Source organism: Arachis hypogaea, chromosome 10 (genome assembly GCF_003086295.3).
Source record: "Arachis hypogaea cultivar Tifrunner chromosome 10, arahy.Tifrunner.gnm2.J5K5, whole genome shotgun sequence".
Taxonomy (NCBI): domain Eukaryota; kingdom Viridiplantae; phylum Streptophyta; class Magnoliopsida; order Fabales; family Fabaceae; genus Arachis; species Arachis hypogaea.
In genome coordinates, this window is record NC_092045.1 from 92,777,335 (window position 1) to 92,782,551 (window position 5,217).

Below are 5,217 nucleotides of genomic sequence, written 5' to 3' on the forward strand. Positions count from 1 at the left end.
CAATATATATTATTTTAACATTAAATAAAAAAATTTTAGTAAGATTATTTTTTGATAGCAATATATAATAATTGTTATATATATTAATAGTGGAAAGATTTTTTTATTTAATATTAAAATAATATATATTGATATAAAAAAATTAATAGTAAAATATAAAATAATTATTAACAAAAATTTTGGTAAAAATCACAATTTAATAATTAAAAAATTATTAAAAGATATTTTAGAAAAAATAATTTAATTATTAATTTTTTAAAAATATTTTAGTAAAAATAAAATTTAATTAATAAAAAAATAGTTTATTAAAAGATATTTTGGTAAGCAAAATTTAATGACAGAAAAATAAAATTTTTGTTAAAAGGTATTTTTGTAAAAAATAATTTATTTTTTTTCTTGAAAAATAGATAAAGTTAACATTAGTTAATACAAAAAATCTAAAATAGATTAAAAAGGAGATTTTTTAAAACTTCTAAGGGAGAGTAATGTATATTTTACAAATAGAGAGAAAGAGAATGTCATTTTAGTATCTCTCAAAAAAGAGAAATGGATTTTTTTTTTGTGTACGTACCCACTCCTATAATTTTCTTTGTATTAACTTGTTTTTATAATGGGTCATGCTACACATCCCTGGAATTTTGTATTCAAGTCCATCCATGTTGGTCCAACACGAAAAAAATCTAATACCATTAAATGAAACGTAAAATACACGCGTTCAACACATATGAAACGACCGCTCTTGCCCAACGTTTCTTCTTCTCTTCTTCTTTTTCTTCTTTTCTCCCCCGCACTACGCTCGTTTACGCACGGAGCCGTCTTCTTCTTCGCGTTCCTCCTCCTCCTCATTCTCCTCATTCTTTTTCGCGTTCCTTCTTCTTCACGTGTTTTCTCCTTATCGTTATTTTTTGTTGTTGTTGCTGCTGTATTTTTTTGTCTTTTCCTCCTTCTCTCTCTGGTGAAGAAGAAACAGTAGAAGGTGAGAAGAAAGAATTTTGAATTGTGCAGAATCCGAACACGTCATTATGGCAAAACAATTGTATAGTACTGAGTGAACGAAACATAATACATTATATAAAATCAAGTTCAAACAGCTTTCTGCATAATGAACTGAACCACGTACTCATGGTGAAACAATTATATAGTACTGAGTGAACAAAATATAATACGTTCAAACAACTTTCTGCATAATGAACCGAATACAGTACTCATGGTGAAACAATTGTATAGTAATGAGTGAACAAAATATAATCAGTTATATAAATTCAAGTTCAGACAGCTTTTTGCATAATGAACCGAAAACGTCATTATGGTGAAACAATTCTATAGTACTGAGTGAACAAAATATAATCCATTATATAAAATGTATGGTGAACCGAAATACGTACTCATGGCAAAACAATTGTGTAGTACTCAGTGAACGAAACATAATCCATTATACAAAATCAAATTCGAAACACCTCTGTCTACAATTTAGATATTATCAATTCAATTCAATTCAGATTTAAAATGCCTCCTTCCATTCAATTCAATTCAAATAAAATTAGCAATTGCATTCCATTGAATTCGATTCAAAATTGAATAATCCAAACGTTATCAAATTGATTCGTTTTGGAAGAATAATTTAAATCGCTCTCATTCAACTGATTTGAAGTTGATTCATTCATTGTTTTAATTCAGAAGTTCAGATCGAACAAGAAGAAGAACGATGAAGCTTATACGTTGAAGTCAATCCAGATCCATAACGAAAAACACAAGTAGAGAAGAAGAAGAACAAGAAAGAAAATATGAGCAGATCAGAGGAGAACGACGAAGCCTATAACGCGAGCAGAGAAGAAGAAGAAGAAGAAGAAAAAGAAGAAGAAGAAGAAGAAATGTCATAGAAGGTTTACATTATATGTAGCGCGTGAATCACAAATAATTAAAGATTAAAAGAGATGCGTATAACAAAAAATATTTGAATAACATCCATGTATTTTTTACATAAATATAAAAAATTATTGACACTTCTGCTCCCTTAAGAAACTTTTCTAGATCCGTTCCGTTGAACATTCATTAAAAATTTGAAATGCTTTTGTTATCTTATTATAAGTTATAACTCTATATAGAAATATCTCTTTTTGTAAAAATTATCATTCTAGGGTTGAAATATTCTTTATTTACTATTTTAATGAAAAGGGTCCAAACTTATTTTTATTTATTGGTATAGAACTCTCTAGTCTACCGAAAATCAATATAACCTTTTGGCATAGACAAGCAACAAGCGGAAATTAAATACCAAGGATAATGACTACTAAGGAAATTGACAATAATTTTAGAGTGTCTCTTCCAAGTCTCCGAATGATTTATCTTCTTTTGTCAACAAGCTTGATTCAAAATGCTACCACTACGGGTTTGATACTATCTCTAGTTAGTTTTTCGGGCTATGGATCGGAGTAGAATATAATTTAAAAAAATTTTATTGTTTATTTTCTTTTATAAGTAAGTATTAAGCTTAAAATAACATTAAGATACTAAAAGTCTTATAACATAAAATTAGGATAAAACATAATTATTTGGGTAAATTACACATAATAATATTTGAGTGAACTACTAATGTAACTTCTGTCCATTCTTTAGAATGATAACGCGACTCTTTAAGATAAAAATGATCTACTTCGATTCCTATTCTCTATTTTCGTGATACAACGTGATCTCTGTGGATGTTTTTCCGTCAACTCTGAACAAAAAACGATAACTTATCAGATTTAAAAATGGACAAAAACCTAATATTTTTAAATTCAAATTAATTAAAAATTTATTTGTCCTTATTTTTTAAACAATATCTTTTTTAAATTTTTTTTGTTCATTATATTAATATTTTTTTAATAAATTATTATTGAATATATGGTATAATAAGTATAAACTAATTAATAAATTATTTAAATTTAAAAATACTATTTATTATGAATTAGTTTCAAATATAATTTTTAAATATATAAATAATAAATATTAAAATACGATTAATACGTTATTAATAATAATAACCTTATGATATGTTATTAGTATTATATGATCTAGATAATTTTCACAATAAAATAAAAACTAATGAACACATTATTTGATATATAGTAAAAAAATTTTGAGTAATAAAAAATTTAATTTTTTATCTCTTGAAACTAAATTAATAATTCTATTTAATATTTTTACACTAAAATACACTATAAGTAGACTACTAATATTAAATAAAATAAAATATTATATATATATATATATATATATTATAGAAACTATTTATAAACTCAACAAACTCAAAGCATTAATGATATTATTAATATATTAATAATACATATTGTCATAAGGTTATAGAACGATAAAGAATTATCAATATAAGAATAATATAGATCAATTAAAATTTTAAATATATTAAAATTTAATTGAATTTACATATATTTTACTCAAAATATACATAAAATTTTAATTGACTTTGAGTAAAATATAAGTAAATTTAATTGAATTTTAATATATGTGTAATTTTAATTAGTCCATATTATTCTTATATTGATAAATCTTTATCTATCTATAATTTTATGAATCTGTATTATTAATAGATTAATAATATTATTGATGTTTTGAATTTGTTGAGTTTATAAATAATCTCTCCATATATATATATATATATATATATATATATATATATATATATATATGTTTTTTAGATATATCAAATAGAATTATTAATTTAGTTTAAAGAGATGAAAAATTAAATTTGTTATTACTCAAATTTTTTTACTATATATCAAATAATATGTTTATTAGTTTTCACTTTATTGTGAAAATTATCCAAATCATAATACTAACAGTATACCATATAGAGTTATTATTATTAATGTATTGACCATATTTTAATATTTATTATTTATATATTTAAAAATTATTTATTTATTTTCATAATAAATTATATTTTTAAATTTGAATAATTTATTAATTTCTTTATACTTATTATACTATATATTTAATAATTTATTGAAAAAATATTAATATGATAAATAAAAAATAATTTAAAAAAGATATTATTTAAAGAATAAAAATAAATAAATTTTTAACTAATTTAAATTTAAAAATAATTAAGTTCTTATTTATTTTTAAATCTGATACGTCAATATTTTTTATTTCAGAGTTAATAAAAAATACCTATATATAGAGATCCATTATGTCGCAGAAATAAAAAATAGAGATTAAAATAGATTTTTTTTTATCTTAAGAAATCACATTATCATTTTAAAAAATAGATAGGAATGAATTGATAGTTCATTCATAATATTTTTCGCTCATTACAAACGGAGTTTAGACATTATAATTTGGTCTGTCGCTACTTTACGCCAGTATATACATTCCTTTGACATTGTCATTAGAAACCAATAATAATTTAAGTAGGTTTTGTGGCATATTGTTCTATTTCTCTATCTCATCTTCCTTCTATATTAATGTGTTAACTAAATTCGACATAAATCAAAATTCAAGATCAACGTGTTATGTGTAAAAGAAAAATCTTTCACTCATGTTTTAATCTATCATACCAGACTTAGCTTTATACTCAACTTTTCTAGAATATAACTCAATCTATACCCCTAAAAAGCTACTTTGTTTCTTAATTTCCAAATATTTCAAACAATAAAAGATATGCAATGCAACCCACAATATTTTCTCTGCTTATCCCCTAAAAGGATACATAGATTATAGTTCTAGGTACCCCTTTAATATTTCCATCCACAATTTCTGCAATTTTTGACATGAGAAAAACAAATGATTTATAATTTTAACTTCAGAATGGTAAAAAAAAAAAAAATATTACCTCAATTGGATTTAAAATTTTTAATTTACAAAACCTCTCCTTATTTATTAGTACTCAATCTTTGAATATGGACAAACATGCAATGAACTTTATTCTAAAAAGGACAACCCCTTTCCATAATTTTAATACTTCTTTAAAAATGGGATCCACTATCTCCGAATTCGCCATTTTTTATATCTGCGAAAAAAAAAGAACTCACCGAATACTTTTAATTAAGATTAAAGCTAAGATCCAACTGAAAATATCCTCTCTCCCATGATGAGTTATGTCACATGTTCTATAATATTCATTAATTAATCAACTTGTATTTTCCCCAATTAAAAAGGAATATATTCGAGTCTAAAAATCATTTTCACTAACATCCATTCCACAACTCCATATCTATA

General features: G+C 23.3%; 1 long non-coding RNA gene across 1 annotated transcript; it reads right to left on the minus strand.

The window, feature by feature from the left end:
- Window positions 1-501: 501 nt before the first annotated feature.
- LOC112718301 (uncharacterized) lies at window positions 502-2,114 on the minus strand. Its single transcript, XR_003160752.2, has 2 exons — window positions 1,719-2,114; window positions 502-952 (listed from the first exon to the last, which is right to left on the minus strand). It is a non-coding gene; the product is annotated as an uncharacterized lncRNA (long non-coding RNA).
- Window positions 2,115-5,217: the final 3,103 nt, after the last annotated feature.